The 22,742-nt window shown below is 42.8% G+C and overlaps 1 pseudogene; it reads right to left on the minus strand.

Annotated features, from left to right (window-relative positions):
* Positions 1 to 12,753: 12,753 nt before the first annotated feature.
* LOC122103975 lies at positions 12,754 to 13,340 on the minus strand (annotated as a pseudogene).
* Between the last annotated feature and the right edge of the window lie 9,402 nt (positions 13,341 to 22,742).

Below are 22,742 nucleotides of genomic sequence, written 5' to 3' on the forward strand. Positions count from 1 at the left end.
CTTGCTCTGGAGCCCTTGGGCTCAGAAGGGCGGTGTCATCTAGAGGAATTGGCACCATCTTCTGCTCAACCCTCTCTGCTGTCAGTGTGTAAGGGCTTCCTTGGATGTGAATGTGTATCCAAAATCAAATTGTTACTGCAGAGATCTGGCAAGAAGCCTACTGACCTGAAGGAGCTGTGATTCCCGCTCCCTTTCCCCCTCTCCCCACCCCTCCTGCCACCCCTGAGATGCAATCTTGTCTCCAGGGGTGACTTGGAGGAGCTGCTATTGAAGGATTTATCATTGTGAAATCATTGGCATCTTCTCTTTTCTTAAATACCTTGCATAAGGGGAGACCATTTTGAAAAAGAGCCAAGAACCAGATTGCCCAGAGACTACAAATCTGCCCCTTTGACCATCTCTGCTCATGAACCTTCTCTCTAGACAAAGTGAGACAAGGGCTCCGGCCAAGGTGTAGGTGTCTTGACCTGCAGTCCACACATTTGGTTCACTCTTTTTCCTTTATTTTTGTGGTTAGAACAAGAGATTCTTATCGTTTTGTTTTTACCCAATAGGTCAGGCTTTCTAGAGTCCAGGGTCTTGGGTGATGTTGCTTAGAAAGGTCCTTCATTTTCTTTCTTTTTTTTTTTTTCCAGTCCTGGGGACTGAACTCAGGGCCTCTGCGCTGTCCCTCAGTTTCTTTTTGCTCAAGGCCAGCCACTCTACCACTTTGAGCCACAGCACCACTTCCGGCTTTTTCTGTTTATGTGGTACTGAAGAATTGAACCCAGGGCCTCATGCATGCTAGGCAAGCACTCTACCACTAAGCCCAGGCCTTTCATTTTCTCACAGAGCCTTTGGCCTTTCCTTGGTGGAACTTGAGGATGTTTCTCTGGAAAATGTGGGCAGAAGGTCTAGATCCACTTCCTGTTTAGGCCAAAGAGGAACTAGTACAAACCTTCAGACAGACAGGAGTGGCAGCTGGGCCTATGTCCTGTTCTCTGAGGGTTCCCTGGAATAATCGGAGGAAGTAGAAGCAAGAAGAGGAGGGCTTCTTTGTTTTAGTGATGACATGGCTGATTTTCTGGGCAGAATTGGAATTTTTAAGTCATCACAGATTGCTAAATGCTGCTTTGGTTTTTGTTTCTTTGTTTTGTGGTCCTGAGGATCCAACCCAGGGCTACCTAAGCACTCTACCTCTGAGCTCTATCTTTAGTCCCAAATGGACTGAAATCACTTGGGGATATTTTATCCGCAATACTAAAGAGTTTAAGTGTATTATGAAATATTTACACAGATGTATGTATTTTTGTCAGTTCCTTTTTTTAAAAAAAACTGGCCCTGAGGCTTAAATTCAGAGCCTGGGTGTTGTCCCTGAGTTTTCAGGCTCAAAGCTAGCATTCTACCACTTTGAGCCATAGCTCCACTTGGCAGTTAATTGGAGGGAAGAGTCTCATAGACTTTCCTGCCCAGGTTCGGTTCAAACTGCAATCTTCAGATCTCAGCCTCCTGAGTAGTTAGAATTATAGGTGTGAGTCACTGGCACCTGGATCAATACTATTTTGTTTTATTTTTTGTTGGTTGTAGGACTTTGAACTGAGACCCTAGGCACTGTCCCTGGGCATTTTTTGCTTAAGTCTAGTGCTCTACCAGTTTGAGCTACAGCTCCACTTCTGATTTCTGGTGGCTAATTAGAGGTTAAGAGTCTCAATGACTTTTCTACTCAGGCTGGCTTTTAACTGAAAGATCCTAGCCTCCTAAATAGTTAGGATTACAGGTATGAGATACCAAATGCCCAGCTTCAAGAGACCATCTTTACTAGGTTGACATCTCCATCCTGGATCTTGATAGAGATACTCTTTTGGCTGTTAATCTTACACAACTCAAAAATAAAAGATTATTAAAATTAGATAAATAATCAGAATATAATAGGAGATGTAACTCAAGTAATAGATCACCTGCCTAGTAACTGTGAAGCTCCAAGCACAAGTACCACCTAAAAATTAGAAAAATAAAATGCCAGTGATTGCGTGTGTGTGTGTGTGTGTGTGTGTGTGTGTGTGTGTGTGTGTGTGTGTGTGTTGGTATTGAAGCTTGAACTCAGAACTTGGGCACTTTCCCTTAGCTTTTTTGCTATGTGAGCCAGAGATCCATTTCCAGTTTTTTTTGGTGGATAATTAGAGATAAGAGTTTCCCAAAGTTTTCTGCACAGGTTGGCTTTGAACTTTGATCCTTAGATGTCAGCCTCCTGCGTAACTAGGATTTCAGGAGTTAGCCACCAGGGGCCAGCTCAGAAGGTAGAATTTTAAAGTACAAAATCTCCACTGATATGCTCAGAGTTGGAGGACCTTTGGTCCATATTTTTTGTTGTTCATCCTGGAATCAGAGCAGGGAATTGAAATCCCAGCTTGACTGACTTCTTAGATCTGATAATGCTTCGTTGTAGGTCTTCCCTGTGTATCATAGGGCATTTAGCAACATCCTTGTCCCTTATCCACTAGACATCAATAACAACCACCTCCGGTTATGACAGCCACATATGTTTCCAGACATTGTAAAGCTTGGTGGTAGGGTTGCTAAATATACAGGATATATGTAATATGTGGGAATAATTATACTAAAAATTCATCTGAAATCAATTTAATTAAACAGCTGCATTTGCTAAATCTGGCAACCCCAACTGGAAGGCAAATTTTGCCTTCAGTTTTGCTACATTAGAGCTAGGCTAGATATGAATTACTAAAACCATAGGTAAAAATAAAACCAAAGCTGAGAGAGAAGGAAGGGATGATTTGTCCAAAAAGAAATGTACTCTTTACTTGACTTATATAATGGTAATCCCTCTAAATATCACCTTTATAATAACAATTTAAAAATAATTAATTAAATAAAACCAAGCGCAATTTAATACCATCTCACTAAAGACATACCTTAGACATAGGCATTAAGGAATAACATTTGTCATATATATGCTAAAGAAACAATGAGAGGAAGTTGAACAGGTAGGATCAGAAATATGACCAGCATTTATGAAACAAAGTATAGATTCTGTCAAGGCAGGGTTTGTTTACTGATATATCCCAGCTGCCTTAAATAGAACCTGACATAGTAATTATAAAATAAATATTTGTTGAGTGAATGGGTGAAAACGTTGATGATGTTAAGTGTGGGATGAGAATGTTGATATGATTGTATACTTCTTGTAAATATTGGATAATTGGGCATGGTAGCACATACCTGCCGTCCCAGAACTTGTAAGGATGACAGAGAGAGGGATGTTGCTTAGGTTCAGGAGTTGAAGGTCAGTCTGGGCACCAGAAGGAAACCTTATCTCAGATATAAAAATAAAGAGCTTATCTCCTACCATTATATTTCAAGCAGGAGGTGTGTTTTCCTCCCCTTCTGTCCATTTCTTCTTTCTTTATCTGGTACCACTAAAGTACATCTTTTCTAAAACTTCCCCTTTGGGAGACTCTCCTTGTCATGAGTCCTCTTGAAATTTCACTGTGGATCTCAAGTTCCTGTGATTTTACGTGGAAACTGAGAAGTTAAAGGAACCCTCCTACTTTTGTTTGGTAAAAGAGGATTGCAAGTCAGATACAGACATTAAATCTCCAAAGTGTAGATTCTTCACTAAGGCATTAAACAATCAAACTCATGGACAACATCTCTAGCAAAAGTATTACTTCTAGCTGAGTACCAGTGGTTCATGCCTGAGATTATGGTTCAAAGCGAGCCCTGGGCAGGAAAGCCTGTGAGACTCTTATCTCCAATTAACTACTAAAAAAACTAGAAGTGGAGTTGTGGCTTCAATGGTACCATGCTAGCCTTGAGTACAAAAGCTCAAGGACAGTGCCCAGGCCCTGAGTTCAAGCCTCTGGTTGGGCACACACACATACACAAAGAAAGTATAACTTCTAAGTATAACAACAGAGTAGACTTTTTTTTTAAGATACCAGGACACTACATACAAAGCAGACAGAATTAAACTTTAAAAACCAAGCCCCAGGAAGTGGTGCTGTGGCTCAAGCGGTACAGCGCTTGCCTTGAATTGACGCCCAAGCCCAGAGTTCAAGCTCCATGACCGACAAAAAAATAAAGAAAGAAAAAAGAAAAAAAAACCTAGACCCCAATGGCTCAGGCTTGTAATCCTAACTATGTACGAGGCTGAAACCTAGAATTACACTTGAGGCCACCTTTGGCAGAAAAGTCCTCAAAATTCCATCTCTAGCTAACTAGCAAAAAAGCTAGCCTGGGCTGGGTGCCAGTGGCTCATGTCTATAATCATAGCTGCTCAGGAGGCTGAGATCTGAGAACTGATCAAAGTCAGCCCAAGCAAGAAAAGTCTGTGAGACTCATTACCAATTAATCACCAAAGATAGTTGTAGAACACTAGCCTTAAGAAAAAAGCTCAGGGACAGAGGCCAGGCCCTGAGTTTAAGCCTCCAGGACTGGCACATGCATAAAAAGCTGGCCTAGAGGCTCAAGTAGTAGCTATGAGCAAGAAAGCCAGCAAAAATGTGAGGCCCTGAGTTCACAATCTGGTTTAAAAAAAAAAGCCAGAATTTTATGGCCTCTGGATTCAGTGACCCAAATCTGGTAACTTATTTTAGTGAGCCAAGCCAGGATACCCTTACACAGGAGCAAGTGACTTTATAATCCACTGTTGCAGGTAAGCCTGACTGGTGGTGAAGACAGGGCCTTTTCATTTTGTTCTCTCATTCTGGGCTATTATCTTGCCAAACTCCACAACAGTGGAGATTTTTTCCCTTTCTTTTTTTAAAATTGATATTATAAAGGTGACGTACAGAGGGCGTACAGTTATGTAAGTCAAGTAATGAGTATATTTCTTTTGGGACAATGTCACTCATTCCCTCACTTTCTCCCAGTTTTCCCATCCATTTCTTTCTTTCTTTCTTTCTTTCTTTTTTGTCGCTTGTAGGGCTTGAACTCTGGGCCTGGGCGCTGTCCCTCAGCTCTTCAGCTCAAGGCAAGCACTCTACCACTTGAGCCACAGCACCACTTCCGGTTTTCTGGTGGTTTATTGGAGATCAGAGTCTCACGGACTTTTCTACCTGGGCTGGCTTTGAACCGTGATCCTCAGATCCTCAGCCTCCTCAGTAGCTAGGATTACAGGCATGAGCCACCGGTGCCCGGCTTTCCCATCCATTTCTATGCTCCCACTTGCTCTCCTAAAGACAGATAAATGAGCAAAGAAGGCAAAAAAGGAAAGAAAACAAATATAGGGACAAAGAACAGTCCTAATTTTTAGAGGAAAATTTCACAAATCCTTACCTGGACCATATACGAAGCATCATGGCCCCAGACTAGCAAAAACAGGTGACTGTCTGAAAAAAATAACTAAAGAAAAAAAAATTAAGGGTTGGTGGTGTGACTCAAGTCATTGTGATGAAACACAAGGTCCTGGGCACAAACTCCAGTGCCACCAACAAAAATAAAAGAAGGAGAGAAGGAGGAAGGGAGTAAAGGGAGGAAAGAAGAGATACTAGTCTCTTCACAAAAGACATTGATATGAAGAAGAAAAACAAAGGTGAACTATTTGGGATACATTGTCACTCTAGGGGAACTAACTTTAGCCACAGAAAAAAGAAAGGTTTTATTAAAATTAGGACCTTCCTTTCCCAAATAGTTCAAAACTTGCCTGGAAATAGCTTTGGATTCCTGACTTTGGGATGATATGTAAGTTCCCTCTTAGAGGCAAAAGATGACCTGATTGTAAACACTTGGAGGAAACTAGTAAATCACAAAAAGCCTCTCAAAACTTAAAGGTTTAGTGGTGTCTGCCTATCCCTGAGAATTCTAAATTTAGATAAGCCTTTCATGCTATATATAACTACAAGGCAGGACATGATATTAAAGGTTCTGTTCAAAGAAAATTCCTTGGCCTATGGCTTCTTTTCTTTTTTTTTTGTTTTTGGGTCTGGTCATGAGGCCTGAACTCTGGGCCTGGGCGCTGTCCCTCAGCTCTTCAGCTCAAGGCTAGCGCTCTACCACTGGAGCCACAGTGCCACTTCCGGCTTTTTTTCTGTTTATGTGGTGCTGAGGAATCGAACCCAGGGCCTCATCCTTGCAAGTCATGCAACTCTACCGCTGAGCTACCTTCCCAGCCCCTATGGCTTATTTTCAAAACTCTTAGATGCTGTCATATCCAAGAGTATGCTTCTTTGATTTACATTTCAAGAACAAAACCAATTTTTCTTTGGCTCTTTAAAGTAAAACAGAAACAGCCAAAATATTAAAGATTGAAAAATCTTGTTCTTTGATAAAAAATAAGCTGATATCTCCTTGCCTTGATCCTGAGATCAATTTAATTTCCTGCCAACTCAATTTCTCAATATCACCTCTTAATTAAGACAGGAAAATGACACTCAGGTTCCATTTCTAAAGCAGGGCTATAAACCTGTTCTTAAAACAAAGCAACCAAGGAAAACAGAACACTGGCCCTTCTATACTCAAAGAGACTAAGGTTGGGGGGGGGGGGAGAGATGAAGCAAGACAGATAAATAAGGTGACAAGGAAATTCAAAATAAAAAATATTTTTTAAAAGGAGTCAGATTGAGAAATTAAAACCAAGGAAGTAAACAAACAAACATCCCAGATCAACAAACCCCTCTCCCAATACTTCCTTTCAGCTGTTAACTTACATGAAAAAAGATGTTAAATTCAACAAAAAGGGTTGTGGGCCAACTATCTTCTCCTACATTTTAAGAAGCTCAAAGTCCTGGAATGGGGAAGGTAGAAAGCTGGACTAGGGGCATGTCTGGCATATGAATGTTGTGAAATTTCCTATTGTTCACATTGGAATTTGGTGGTGCCATACCTTCCCTTACCTGGCCGCACCTTCTCCCCACCCCTTCCCTACTTACACCCAGGCTGGACCTCAGCCCCTCCCTTTGGCCATGCATTTCTCCACCGTGCCTGGCAGGTGAGCAGTTCTCTTCCTGCCTGAAAACCAGATGGCGGTCTCTTTATCGGATACCTAATTAAAACTACCTACTTTAATTTTCTTAACAGACAACCTAAAAGAGAGAGACATAGACAGACAAACAAGTACACAGTCTCTTTTACATGAAGAATTGCTACTAGGTTGGCACTGTGGCTCAAGTGGTAGAGTGCTCACCTTGAGTTGTAAAGCTCAGGGACACCGCCCAGGCTCAGAGTTCAAGCCCCCAAACCAGCACCAAACAAACAACAAAAACCTCAAATGCTTTCTGAGAATATATAAGGACTATTCAAAATTCTGCAGTGTTGGGGTTGAGGAACAGGGGGTTGGGGGTGGGGGGTGTTCGAGCCTCAACACAAGAAAGCTGCAATGGTAAGAGCTCAATGACTTCAAGGTCATGGTAGCAACTCTTAAGACAAATATAATTTTGACAAGCAAGTCAGAACCTGAAAGAGGGCTACATGGCTACTTCATGCTTTTTATATGCTGCCAGAGCATGCATAACTGTGACACATGACTGAATTATAGCAGGACACATAAGAACAAAGGCTCTGGAAGTAGGGAAGGCCAGAATCCTTGCTCTGTTATTTACTGATTGGGTGACCTTGAATGACTTGCTTAACTGCTCCAAGGGTAAGTTTTCCTGTGTGTAAAAGGGAGATAATAACAGCTTACAGGTTGGTTATTAGGATTACATGAGACGTGTGTGAAGTACTCAGTAGTGTGTGATACACAATAATTAATATTCCATAAATAATAATTATTCTAACTTGTGGAAATATGAGGAAAGACATTAAAGTAGAATTATAACATAGCAAACTATCTTATAATGATATAAAAATCATTCCTCAAAGTCTTGTCATAACATACACACACACACACACACACACACATTGTGTCTTTGGTAACTGATCCTTTCTGGGTCTCTTCTTATTTCCTCTTATACTTCTATCTGACATTTCTCATTTGCATTCTTGTTAGATGTGGCCCATTTCGCTTTTCTATTTAACTAAGTATAATAAAGGCACAGTAATGAGCAATAAAAAGGTTGCTTTTCAAGGGACCGTAGGTGGCAGAAACAAGTCTGTGAATTCTCACACTGCTCTATTTTTTGCTCTCTCGCTTCATTTGTTGTGCTCACCTTTGCCCAGCTTGCCAAACTTGTTTATGTGTATCAAATGCTTGGAGAAGCATCTAAGTCAAGCTTATGTTCAGTTTAGAATTGTGAGACATTTATTAGACTCTTGATCTATGTTGTCTAGAGGAAAGAGTATTTTCTCTGTAGTGACTCTCAGTAGGCAGCTTTGGTAGTTACTAACTCCCTTGGACAAGATCCCTCTGTCCAAGGGAGACATCTAGAGGCTGCTGGTGAGGAGTTTTTATCCTGAAAGGCTTTTCCAAATTGTCTCCACAGATCTAATTATGAATCACAAATCACAAATCTCAATCAGAGTAAATGCTAGTGTAAATTTTTTAATATTTTATATATATATATATTTTTTTTGTTGTTGTTGTTGTTGTTGGGGCTTGAACTCTAGGCTTGGGAGCTCTCCCTGAGCTCTTTGTGTTCAAGGCTAGCACTCTACATCTTGAACCACAGTGCCACTTCTCATGAACTTTCCTGCTCGGGCTGGCTTCAAACTGCAACCCTCAGATCTCAGCCTCCTGAATAGCTAGGATTACAGACATGAGCCACCAGCACCAGAGCACCCGGCAACAGCTAATATTTAATGGAAGAAACATACCTGGAGAGATTACATTTATCTCTAAGCACAGTAGAAGTAGTTTACAAGAGAACTTTAAAATGTGATGGGTGGGGACAACAATTAGAAAGGGCATTTTGGAAGTTTAATGTTGGTCCTCCCCTTCTTCCTCCTCCTTCTCCTTGTCATAGCGTCTAACTATGTTGTTGAAAAAACCCTCTGCCTCAGCCTCCCAAGTAGCTAGGACTGCAAGTGCTCACCACCACACAAGGCCCAATGTTGCTTTTCCTTTTTAGGTGTGGTTAGGGGATTGTTCTGATCTGGAGATGCATTCTGTAGTTGTCTGCCACTTACTTTCAGCAAAAGAGACAGGATGTATGTATACCCATATGTAGAGAAATAAAGCTTGTATGGTATATTTGGCAGTTGGTAAACCTAGGTGGAGTACAATATGGTTATTCATATGTTGTTCTTACCATTTTTATATACAGATTTGGTGTGTTCTGAAGTAAAAAAAAAATTGCTAGGACTTGATGACTCACACCTGTAATTCTACCTACTCAAATCTCAGACTGAGACCTGCAGAACATGGTTTGAAGCTAGACTGGGCAGAAAAGTGTGAGATGCTTATCTCCAATTCACAAGCAAAAAGCCAGATGTGGAAGTATGGCTCAAGTGGCAGAGCATTAGCCATGAATGAAAAAGCCAAGGAAAAGCCAAGCACTGGTGACTCATGCCTATAATTCTAGCTGCTCAGGAGGCTGAGATCTGGGGATTACAGTTCAAAGCCAGCCTGGTGCTTGCCTAACAAGTGCAATATCCGGGTTCAATCCTCAGTACTAAAAAAGACAAAACAAAAAACCACACATACACAAAACAAAAACAAAGCCAGCCTGGGCAGGTATCTCCAATTAACCACCAGAAAACCAGAAGTGGTGCTGTAGCTAAAAATGATAGAGTACTAGACTTGAGCAAAATGCTCAGGGACAGCATCCAGGACTTGAGTTCAAGCCCAATGACCATAACAAACAACAACAACAAAAGCCATGAGAGGGGCTGGGAAGGTGGCTCAGTGGTAGAGCACTTGCCTTGCATGCATGAGGCCCTGGGTTCGATTCCTCAGCACCACATAAGCAGAAAAAGCTGGAAGTGGTGCTGTGGCTCAAGTGGTAGAGCACTAGCCTTGAGCTGAAGAGCTGAGGGCCAGTGCCCAGCCCAAAGTTCAGGCCCCATGACTGGCAAAAAAAAAAGCCATGGGAGAGTTATGGATTTCAAGTTCAAGCCCCAATGTGAACACACACAAAAAAATTAGAAAGTAAAAGCATGAATAAAATCACTTAAAATGTTATCTGAAGCTGGGTGCTGGTGGCTCACGCTTGTAATCCTAGCTACTCAGGAGGCTGAGATCTGAGGATTGCAGTTCAAAGCCAGCCTGGGCAGGAAAGTCCATGAGACTGTTTTCACCAAATAACTACCAAATGGTAGAGTGCTTGCCTTGAGCTGAAGAGCTGAGGGATACAGCACCCAGGCCCAGAGTTCAAACCTCACAACTGATTTTTTTTAAAAGAAGATTGTTTTGGACTGTTTTATGTCTTTAAGCCTATGATGTTATTGTTGATATAAAGGGACTGTATTGTTTGAATAGGTTTTATTTTGTTTTGCTTTGGTTTTTGCCAGTCCTGTGGCTTGAACTCAGGACCTGGGCACTGTCCCTGAACATTCTACCACTTGAGCCGCAGCACCACTTCTGATTTTTTCTGTTTATGTGGTACTGAGGAATGGAATCCAGGGCTTCATGCATGCTAGGCAAGCACTCTACCACTAAGTCACATTCCCAGCCTATTGAATAGGTTTTATGATGGTACATTTTTACCTTATCTAATTGGTATAGATACCATTAGGTAGTGTTAACATTCTTCAAAACAATGGCAAAATTCTTGCCAGGTCCTCCAGTGTTTCTGGCTTTTACCTTGTTAATGGCTGTGGAATTGAGATGCCCCTATATATAAACTCTTTTTCAGGAGGAGTGGATATTCACTTTATTCTGAGACAGTGAGGTCAATAATAGATGCTGGTAGCCAATGTTGATATTTTTGGCTTAGTCTCTAGGCAGCCATTGTAAACTCTTTCAATGAGATTAGTTATAGTTTTCTTGTTCTATAGTTATCATTTTCAGGTTTTTGTGACATTATACATACTTGGTGTGATATGGGAGTTGGAACTCAGGGCCCTATGCCCTCAATGACTTGTCCCAGCCCTAGCCTTTGTGCCCCAGCCCCTACCCCCTTCCCCCACCCCCCCAGCCGCCCCCCTGGTCCCGCTTTACCCTCCAATCCTTGTTCACTCTGACCGGAGTCATCCTGTACTGGCTTATTATTTTTGGCTGACCCCTTCCTGCTGATGACTTTGGTGTTATTCTTCACCTGGCTCCTGGAATGGGTCTTGTCCCTAATGCCCCTGAGTCCACCTTGGATAAGAAGAGATCCATGTCCTGTCTGATCAAGGTGATGCCCACCTTCTTGGTGGGCCTCTGGTCCTGCCCTTCCTCTGCCCTCCTATGGTCTGCATAGCCAATCTCTCTCTCTCTCTGTCTCTCTGTCTCTGTCTCTGTCTCTCTGTCTCTCTCTCTCTCTCTCTCTTGATGTGTTCTTTTCTGGCCCTTGTCCTGGCTTCCCTGTCCTGATCTCGTCCACTGGCTTGCTTTTTCTCATTGCAGCCCTTGCACAGTCCCTGTGGTGCCCTCCTGTGTCTTGTCCACTTAACAATAGCTTGGGCTTCTTGTCCAGGCTCACACCTGTGTCATCACTTGCCACAGGGATGTCCTGGCTCACTGTCCTGGACCCATCTGGGTCCCTCCCATAAGCTCATGAAGTATGGCCCTCTGGGCACAGCTTCCTGGCATGGCTCAGACCTATGATTCTGTGGCCCCAGTCCTGCTCTGGACTTGGCTCTTGGCCTGACCTGGGTTCCCAATGGCCCAAGTGTCCTCTCTACAGGCTTGTAGCAACCCAGCACAGTCTCCAGGAACTTTCCCAGAGGCTGTCCACTTCCCCTGATGGATGCCTTTGGTGCTATGCCCACCATAGATGGCCAGTACCCCATCCCAAAGGGTGCCCTCGGCCAGACCTCTCCAGCAGATCTTAATGGCTTGCTCGGCTCTTTTGCCTGGTCCCTTTCATCTAATCATCCTTTGCTCCATCTCCCCTCTCTCTCTATTCTCCTTGCCGTCCCCTCGTTTTGTGGCTTCTCTCCCTCTCTGTGGATGGTGTCCTTTTCGTTTCCATTTATGCCCTTTCTCTTCCCCTGCATCCTTGTCCCTTCACCCTCTCCTCTGTGCATTCTCTCCCCAACTCCTTTCCAGGGACTTTACCCTTCCTTTGTGCTTGTCCATTCCTCTCATATTTTTCTCTTTTCAATGTCCATCATTAATTTGAAGGGACATTGTAGGGGCTGGTGGCTTGAGACCCTCCCCTGTTCCCCTCTGTGGGCTGGTCATCTACAGGGCTTGAGTTAGATATTTTCTAGGTCCCTTTTTTTGTCCCTCTTCTGAGCACTCTCCCACCCACCTTCCTGGCAAGGAAAGCCATTGGAAACCTTCCTCAGTGGACTGTGTTTTATAGCCTCAAGGCTTTGAGTTGCCATAGTCCAAACGTATGCCTTGAACCTTCCGTCCTGCCTTTGGAGCTACCCCATATGATGCTACACCTCCTGTCCCATCTCTTGCTGACATTTTCCCTTCTTCTCAATACCTGGTTCCAGTCCATATTCTTGGTGACTATCCTATATTGTGCATTTTCCTCTGTTTTTTTTTCCTTGCTTTTTTTGTGGTATTTTTTCACCCTTCCCTTCAGAGTTGATGGTTTTTCAGAGTTTATGGTTTCATTTTCCCTAAAATACACCTTTGGGGACATCAAGTTCTTTCCCAGAGTCACAGCCAGACATAAGAACTTGAGCATGCCCCACCCTTCTACCACACATCTGCTCCTCCTTGGGCTTCAAAATAAAAATGGCTGCCCCACTCCGAATCTTCTAGAACATCTCTTCTCTGGGAACAGCAGATCTGATGTGAGTAACAGTAATGATCAGTGCTGGCCTCTCTGGGCTGTGTCACATGATTGCCCAGCACGAGTTTTTGTTTCCGGGCTATTTTATAGATGGCTTTAGACTGCATTCCCAGTATTTCCAATTTGAACACCGAGTCATTGAGTTTCTTTTCTTTCTCTAGTGAAGAGAGAACACAACTCCATGGTGTTGTGCAAAATGATTTTGGTCTTACCTAGTTCAGTTTGCACTTTACTCATGGAGTCAGCTTCTCGAGGGTTCTGGTAGATGATCATCCAGGGCTGTGTACTGGATTATAATAGGAGATCTTACTATCCTGTTGACCTGCTTGGACAAGTCATCTAATACTTTCTCCAGTAATGTAAAGGCCACTCTAGAGGAGTGTTCACTGTTAGCCACGACTACACCTGCAAGACTGTCATTCTCAATGTAGACACGGCACAGATACTCTTGTTCTTTGACAGCTCTGCTGTCTTTCGCTGAGCTCTCCACAATCAGTTGACTTGAGAAGGTTTTGAATTCTTGAACACTGGACCTCTGGGAGCAGCTAAAGGAGGACAACTGTAGATGGCTTTGAGCAGAGTCACCTTGGGCTGGCCTTTGTAGAAGAAGCTGAGGCTGTACAGCTTCATGGTGCCATACTCCCAGGCTGCTGGCCCCCTGGCAGAGAACAGAGGGCCATGACCCACAAAACCACAGCCACCACCAGGTGCCGGTGGCTCAGGCCTGTAATCCTAGCTACTCAAGAGGCTGAGATCTGAGCATCGTGGTTCAAAGCCAGCCCGTGCAGGAAAGTCGGTGAGATTCTTATCTCTAATAAACCACTAGAAAACCAGAAGTGGTGTTGTGGTTCAAGCAATAGAGCCCTGGCCTTGAGCTGAAGAGCACAGGGACAGCACCCAAGCCCAGAATTCAAGCCCCATAATGGACAAAAAAATAAAACAAAACAAAACAAAAACCATAGCCACCTACCGGCTGCCCACAGCTGACCCTTTTCTTTTTTTGTTTTTCCTCTATGCTGGCTTTTTTAATCCATCTCCATTGTGGTTTTTGATGCTCTAGCATGTTTTGACTTACTATATTTTGCTCTTTGTATCAGCTCTGTCCTCTTTTACATTATCCTGGGTTGGGTTTGGCTATCCTCACCAACCTCCATTTCCAGACTCTTCATGATTATTGTGTTTTGTTTCTTGGCTTTTTTTTTTTCTTTGCCAGTCATTGGGTTTGAACTCAGGACCTGGGCACTGTCCCTGAGCTTCTTCAAAGCTAGAACTCTACTACTTGAGCCACAGTGCCACTTCTGGCTTTTTCTGTGTATGTGGTACTAAGGAATTGAACTCAGGGCTCCATGCATGCTAGACAAGCACTCTACTACTGAGCCACATTCCTAGTCCTCTTGGCCTTGCTTAAGTCTTATTTTAGTTATTTTGTTTTTGTTTTTGTTGTCAATTGAGCTGATCATTGTACTTCAAGATTTCTTTTTCATACCTAGAGTGTATCATAAGTGCTTGAATGGGTATAGGATGTCCTGTACAAAAAGACTTAGGTTATAAGGGTGAAGAAAGTACATATGTAGAAATGAAGAAATATTTGTTCCTGTTTACTCCAAATATACTTTTTTTGAGAAAAAACCCATATCCATATTCATTTCCCTCTCCCATCAAGTGTGAATTATATTCATAATAAAAACTTTTGCAGCTGGGCACTGATGGCTCATGCCTGTAATCCTAGCTACTCAGGAGGCTAAGATCTGAGGATCACCGTTCAAAGCCAGCCGGGGCAGGAAAGACCGTGAGACTCTTATTTCCAATAAACCACTAGAAAACCGAAAGTGGCGCTGTGGCTCAAGCGGTAGAGTGCTCGCCTTAAGCTGAAGAGCTCAAGGACAGTGTCCAGGCCCAGAGTTTAGGCCCCACGACCGGACCCAAAAAAAAAACCAAAAAACTTTTGTAGCCTGAGAACTTATTATTTTAAATCTATTCATGGGTTGGGTCCTGATCTGAGGCTCTAAACGCTTGGCATCTTCATAGTGTGTCTTGGCTTTGGAGCAAATGGAAAGTATCAGATGGGTATTTTGAGATTGGGTGATGTTTAAGTATGTCCACCCCTCCAGAAGCGTCCAGGTTATGATGTGGACTACCATCTATGATCCAATTAACAGACAGCTGGACTAATTTTGATGTAGTTATTAGTTATTCCATTATCACTCTATTCCTTGAACAGATGGTTCAGGGTTTTTTGTTTGTTTGTTTTGTTTTTTTGCCAGTACTGGAGCTTGAATGCAGGGCCTAGCCACTGTACATGAGCTGCTTTTTTGCTCAAGGCTACCACTCTATCACTTGAGCCACAGCACCACTTCTGGCTTTTTCTGTTTATGTGGTATTGAGGAATGGAACCCAGGGCTTCATGCATGCTAGGCAAGCACTCTATCACTAGGCCACATTCCCAGCCTTGATGGCTCCGTTTTGATTAGGAATTGATAACCTTCCTATGTACAATGAGGTTCTCTTTGTTCCTGATTTTTCATTAGGAGATTATTCTTTGGGTAGATGAATGTAAGGTGGAACTGAAGGAGGAGTTTGATTTAAAAGCCTAGCAACCTTATAGAAACAAAAATAGATTAAAAAAAAAAAAACCTCAGTACCAATTGTTATCTGTTGTAGAGCTTAAACTCTGGGCCTGGGCACTGTCCCTGAGTTCTTCAGCTCAAGGCTAATGCTCTACCACTTTGAGCCACAGTGCCACTTCTGGTTTTCTGGTGGTTAGTTGGAGATAAGAGTCTCATGGAGGGGCTGGGAAGGTGGCTCAGTGGTAGAGTGCTTGCCTTGCATGCCTTTGGCCCTGGGTTCGATTCCTCAGCACCACATAAGCAAAAAGAAAAAAGTCAGAAGTGGCGCTGTGGCTCAAGTGGTAGAGCGCTAGCCTTGAGCTGAAGAGCTGAGGGACAGCACCCAGGCCCAGCGTGCAGGCCCCACTACCGGACCCCCCCCCCCAAAAAAAAAAAAGAGTCTCATGGACTTTCTTGCTTTGAACTACAATTCTCAGATCTCAGCCTTCTGAGTCAGTACCTAGTCTTTAAGACAAACTGTTAGTAATTAAGTGGACAGCCCATATTGGAAAATATCTTTCCCTTTGCTGATGATCAAAACTCAGTAGTTAATAGTTGGCAGGTTTAGCTGACCAATTAAGAAGAAATCTGGGTAGCCATAGTTTCTTTTTGGCCTGACAAAAATTGCCAGATGGTTCCTGTCTATTAATATCTATTGTGTTTTTCTTTAGTATCTGAACAAAAAACCCATCCACAAAATATTTTATCATGGGGCTGGGAAGGTGGCTCAGTGGTAGAGCACTTGCCTTTCATGCTCGAGGCCCTGGGTTCCATTCCTCAGCACCACATAAGCAAAAAGAAAAAAGCCGGAAGTAGCGCTGTGGCTCAAGTGGTAGAGCACTAGCCTTGAGCTGAAGAGTTGAGGGACAGCGCCTAGGCCCAGAATTCAGGCCCCATGACCGGACCCCCAAAAAAAAAAAAAATTTTATCATATGGCTCAAAATAGATTTTCTCAGCAAGGTCTAGTCCGACCTAATCAGTTCAGGCAGACATACTTCTGACAGTCGACTCCCCATTTATAATTGTGTTGGGTTAGACAGATTTTCTAGATATTAGATTATTCCTTTTTTTTCCCCCAGTCCTGGGGCTTGAACTCAGGGTCTGGGCACTGTCCCTGAGCTTATTTGGCTCAAGGCTAACACTCTACTACTTAATCCTCAGCACTACTTCTGGCTTTTTCTGTGTATGTGGTACTGAGGAATGGAACCTAGGGCATCATGCATGCTAGGCAAGCGCTCTATCACTAAGCCACATTAAGCCCAGATTATTCTTTTATTTAGTCCTTGCCTTCACCCAGCAGTCTTTCAGGAATGATATTGACTAGCATCTTTCTTAACTTACTGCAAAGATGCTTCTTTAAATCTTCTATTTTCCTACCTACTTGTTTATTTTTCCTTTCTTTTTCTTTTTTATTTTTTTTTGGGGGGGGTCCGGTTGTGGGGCCTGAACTCTGGGCCTGGGCACTGTCCCTCAGCTCTTCAGCTCAAGGCTAACACTCTACCACCTGAGCCACAGCGCCACTTCCAGCTTTTTTTTTTTTTTTTCTGCTCATGTGGTGCTGAGGAATCAAACCCAGGGCCTCATGCATGCAAGGCAAGCACTCTACCACTGAGCCACTTTCCCAGCCCCATTATTTTTCCTTTTCTTTTTTTTTTTGTTTTTGTTTTTTTTGTTTTGTTTTACTTTTTGTCGGTTGTGCGGCTTGAACTCTGGGCCTGAGCACTGTCCCTCAGCTCTTCAGCTCAAAGCGAGCACTCTACCACTTGAGCTACAGCGCCACTTCCTATTTTTCCTTTTCTTAAAATTTGTGTTAAGTGTCAAATTTTATAAAACTTTTGAATTTTAGATAACAAAATATTATACCCAGAAACAAAATGCATCTTAAAGTTTTTCTATGTAAGAACAATTAAACACAGTTGTTCAGGTCCATACATTGTAAATAACCAAATTTGAAGGCCTCACTGCCATTCGAGTTTAAAACAGCTCTTTTTTTTCTTCAGCTGGAGTGAGAGTTAATTCCTAAATGCCTGAACTTCTATAGACAGGATTGAGATAAGAACCACCCTTTAAAGTGATAAAAAAAACTTACTTAAACAATAGATCATTTACAAATGCAATATATACAATGAGTTGAGTTTAGATACTTAAAGCACACATAAAAAGTGAGGTCAGGGGCTGGGAAGGTGGCTCAGTGGTAGAGCGCTTGCCTTGCATGCATGAGGCCCTGGGTTCGATTCCTCAGCACCACATAAGCAAGAAGAAAAAAGCCAGAAGTGGCGCTGTGGCTCAAGTGATAGAGCGCTAGCCTTGAGCTGAAGAGCTGAGGGACAGTGCCCAGGCCCAGAGTTCAGGCCCCACGACTGGACCCCCCTCCAAAAAAAAAAGTGAGGTCAGGTGCTAGGAAGGTGGTTCAGTGGTAGAGCGCTTGCCTTGCATGCATGAGGCCTTATGTTCGATTCCTCACCACCACATAAGCAGAAAAAAAAAAAAAAGCCAGAAGTGGTGCTGTGGCTCAAGTGGTAGAGCGCTAGCCTTGAGCTGAAGAGCTGAGGGACAGCACCCAGGCCCAGAGTTCAGGCCCCACGACTGGACCCCCCCCTCCCCAAAAAAAAAGAAAAAAGAAAAAAAAAAGTGAGGTCAGGAAGTAGTGTGGTGATTCAAGTGGTAGAGCACTCACCTTGAGCTGAAGAGCTCAGGGACAGTACCCAGGCCCAGAGTTCAAGCCCCTAGCCCCACCAAAAAAAAAAAAAAAAAAAAGTGAGATCAGCCTGGTGCTGGTGACTCTTGCTTGTAATCCTAGCTTTTCAGGAGGCTGAGATCTGAGCATTGTGGTTCAAAGCCAACCCTGGTAGGAGTTTTGAGACTCTTATCTCCAAGAAACTACCAATTAAAAAAAAAAAGCTGGAAGTGGAGCTGTGGCTCAAGTGGTTAGAGTGCTAGCTAGCACTGTGCCAAAGAAGTTCAGGCCCTGAGTTCAAATCCCAGGACTAGCACACACACACAAAATAGTGAGCTCAAAGTGAAAAGAGACTTTATTGATTTAGATCACTCTCAGGTAGACCTTTTGTCAACATTCTCCCCAATAGACTATTTGAAAAATGTCGAAGAGATCCTCCTTAGCTCCACTTTAATTTTCTTCTCTGGGCTAGAATTTTTATTCCCTATTTTCAGCAGGTCCCTGTGTGTGTTTTCCTTTGCATTCATCTCCCACATTGTAGATTTCTTGTTTACCCCTTTTGTATGCAACCTTCTCTACTGGAGGTTTCTCATATAACTAGAATTCCTCCCTGTTTATAGAATCTCTGCTGTCCTTCCACAGTTGGGACACATCTCTGTCAAATACACACTTAACCCCTGAAAATATCCTATCACTAAGGCAGTATTTATAGCCCAGCTTTTCCTTACTTGACCCTTACAAGAGGTTACCTTTTGATTTCAGATCCATTGCCAGACTTGAGGGATCCTGTGTTTACACTGACTGCTGCAAAGACCCCTCTCTGGTTACTTGAAAGATTGTAGACAAGTCAACAAATTGTTAGAAATACCTTGAAATATAGTCATTACTTTATTTGTTTTAGGGTTTTGTTTGTTTGCTAGTCCTGGGGCTTGAACTCAGGGCCTGAACATATTCCCTGAGTTTCTTCTTGCTCAAGGCTAGCATGCTATCTTGAGCTACAGCACCACTTCCAGCTTTTTCTGTTTATGTGGTACTGAGGAATCAAACCCAGGGATTTGTGCACGCTAGGCAAGCACTCTACCACTTAGCCACATTCCCAGCCCTTGTCATTACTTTAACGACGATGAATTTGAAGCTGGGAAGAATGAGGAATGGTCAGTTTACAGAAAATATAGGAGATATTCCTTCAAATACTTCCCTTAAGATTAAGGGAACAAAAGTCATTTTAGGGAATGAAGCAGGATAACTTAAGGAAATGGGTCTGGTGAAGACAGCTCAGAAATATGGTATTTAGAAACATAGAAGTGTCATCCTTGTTACAAAGAGAGACAAAAGTATGTATTCCTTCCTGAGGGATATATTCTTCACCTCAAAAATGAACACTTGTCTGAGAAAAACCCCTTTCCCAAACTTAAGCCACCTCATGCGCCAAAAGAAAGATAGAAGACACCTCCCTGTCTCAAGGATAAAGATGTTTTATGGCAGGATTTATTCTTGCTTGGAAACTCAGAAAGTAACACCAGGTGTGATTAGAGTAAAGACAAAACACCTATTTCTGCATAACTATGAAGCCAGACCTCCTGTCTTTACCCTATAAATATCCCAACAGCCCAAGGAGCAGTGTTTCTCTGGGTGTCTTCCTGTGTGTGCTTGTGTCTTTGTCTCTGTCTCTTCCCATGAGAGCACCCACACTCTGCTAGAGTGAGCCCCTATCCTTTTGTGCATTTGTCTAGGTTTTTTTTTTGGCCTGTTGCTTGCCTGCTTGTTTACTTACTCAATAAAGCTCTGCCAAGTTTTCTTACCATTGTGACTTGTCCAGAAATTCTTATTCTGTAATAGAAGACAAAGACCCTAAGAGTTCCTACATTTAAAGGGAATTTTTCACTAAACCTCACCTACGTCTGGTGACATAAATGGCCAACACAAAGGGACCATAGGAGGTAGAAATTCTCTAATTGCCTTTGCGAACATACACAGGTAAGAAAATTGGCTTGAGTTATTATTTTCTTTTTTCTTCTTTTCTTTTTTTTTGGTGCGACTACTTGCCAATATTAACCCATGCAAACTCTTAAATTTGCCTTCAATTTTTGTTTCAGGATTGGTTTGGTAAAGTAATTGTAAATTTTTCTATTTTCCATATAGATACAGTTCAGATTAATATAGATTGCTTTCAATTGTGGTTTTATTTAAGTTGTAAGAAAACTGCACCTATGGCCTGGGAATGTGGCTTAGTGATAGAGTGCTTACCTAGCATGCATGAAGCCCTGGGTGTGATTCCTCAGAACCACATACACAGAAAAAGCCAGGAATGTTGCTGTGGCTCAAAGTGGTTAGAGCTCTAACCTTGAGCAAAAGAAGCTCAGGGACAGTGCCAAGGCTCTGAGTTTAAGCTCCAGGACTGACAAAACAAACAAACAAAAACACAAAAAACCCTATACCTATGTTAAAATTTTCCTTGCCTTTTTTGGGGTGGTAGGGGGGTCCGGTTGTGGGGTCTGAACTCTGGGCCTGGGCGCTGTCCCTCAGCTCTTCAGCTCAAGGCTAGCACTCTACCATTTGAGCCACAGTGCCACTTCCGGCTTTTTTCTTTTTGCTTATGTGGTGCTGAGGAATCGAACCCAGGGTCTCATGCATGCAAGGCAAGCATTCTACCACTGAGCCACCTTCCCAGCCCCTATACTGTCCAATTTTTTATGCGCTAAAGGCTTGATATATGACTGCTTTTACATAGAAGTTGTTTTCTCTTGAACTTAACTTGGTGAAAGTTAAAAAGTGATATGTAAAGTGCTGTGGTTTCAAAATTGATGAAAAACAAATTAAGGCCACATGCCCGCAAGGCCACACGCCCGCATGAAAAAGGAAGGGGAAAGGAGTTTGGAATTTGGTAGAGACCGTAAGATTGATCGTTAGCAAATTTGGAGTCCTGTATAAATAATCCTGTTAAACAATCCTCTTGATGTAAAATGGGGTTGCTAGATCCTTTGTTAAAATAAACATACTGGGTCTAACTGTCGCCATCTTGGGCACTAGATAATAGGGAATTGTCTAACAGGTGCCTTCCTTACAATGTGACACATCATAGGGAATTTCCAAAAACTCTTGGAGGTGGATTCCCACCCGTCAGGTAGTGGACATGCCTAAATTCCTAGAGGCAGGGGTGGGGACTTGGACAGTAGGTTACAGGACTTGCCAGGCCTATACCCTGAGATCAGGCGACTCTTTAGACTTGAGTTCCCTGTGACTCTGCCCCTGACCATGACCTTTTTTAGACCCAAAGTAGCTCAGCTGCCCCTTTGCACATCGCCTCAAGTTTCCTGACTGTCCTCAGGTCCCCATGGCATCCCACTTCAGCTTCCCATTAGAGTTGATCTGACTTGTTAAGATAGTTTTTCTATTCTCATAGCTTAGTTGCCTAATAGTATCAAGTGTATTTGAGAAAAGTATTCAAATTAAGTAAAGTGTCTTGCTCACAAAGATGCCTGGTTAAACATATTCTGTTCCTGGCTATACTTGGTTACGTGTGAGAGATTCTGTTTGTTGGCAAAAGTGATGGTTTAAATTTTTTTTTTTTCAAACTGACCATGTGGTTCCATCATGTTGGGCAAAAGAATGTCATTTTGCTGTTGAAATTTTAAAAAACTTTGATGTCCAATCTTCACATTTTTCAAAAATCTAAGTGCACCTTACAACTTTTGTGTATAAGTGTGTATGTGTTTGTGTGATCGTGTGTGTCTGTGTAAACTTAAGGCAATCTGGTATTTTAATGCATGCAGCTGTTAGTAAAGTGAGGAAACTGAGTCTAAATAATGTCACAGCCTTTCCAGTGCCTGAACAGGTGTTGGGCTGTCCATCCAGCTCCAACACCTAGAGGGGAGACAAGTCATCTTCGAATTGCAGATATCAGGTTCAATGGGTACAGCCAGGCAGGCCTTGCTTTGGGGAACACGCAGGTACATTGTGTTGTTTAGCCCAGGGGAACCTTGCTCCTTAAGCTGTGTTTATTTATACTTAGCTGAGGCTTGATCCACACCCAGACACGTGGCTGTTGTCCTTAAAAACTTGGTGTTAGTTCCCTTGCAAGTCTTTGTAAAAATTGTCTGCATGCAATACTGCTAGGGACTCCAAAATTTGACCTCTCAAAATGTGAGTTTTCTATTTTCTTGTGACTGGATTTATATGTGATTTAAGATACAACATCAATATTAATACTGTAACTAAGAGTCATCTGGCTTAGCAAAAGTGTAAACCTTTTGAGGACTTAGGATCTATTTCCCTCCACTGTTAAATCTGGGCTAAGTGTCATAAATTTAAATATAAAAGTTGTTTTTTTCCTATCACCATCAACGACATTGTCCGTCTAAACCTGCTTTTGTTTCTCTCTTATTCGGGAATCAAAAACTGTTCCTGGAGATGCCCCGAAAAGGCTTGATTCATCTTAGGAGGAAACCAAGGAGAAAGCTTGGTTTGCTTCAGTTCCTGGGGACGCCTAAGGAAAAATATTGCCCTGTCTGGGAGCTGGGGACGCCGTCTGGCTGGGTTGTGGCAGTGCTGTGTGTGGGAGCAAGGGGCCTCCCACGCGTGGGAGAAGGGGGCACCCTCTCGCCAGGACGGGTGCCTATGCCCAACCCAAGGTGTTTCTATTTCTTTCTTGCTTTTTTCTCTTAAAAAGGATGGGCCACTGTTGCCTAGCTATCTTCGCCGGGGAACTGGCAGAGAAGGCACAGTTCATCAATCCCTAGGACCAGCATG

The sequence above is a fragment of the Dipodomys spectabilis genome, unplaced genomic scaffold (assembly GCF_019054845.1).
Source record: "Dipodomys spectabilis isolate Male_0828 unplaced genomic scaffold, ASM1905484v1 ptg000019l, whole genome shotgun sequence".
NCBI lineage: Eukaryota > Metazoa > Chordata > Mammalia > Rodentia > Heteromyidae > Dipodomys > Dipodomys spectabilis.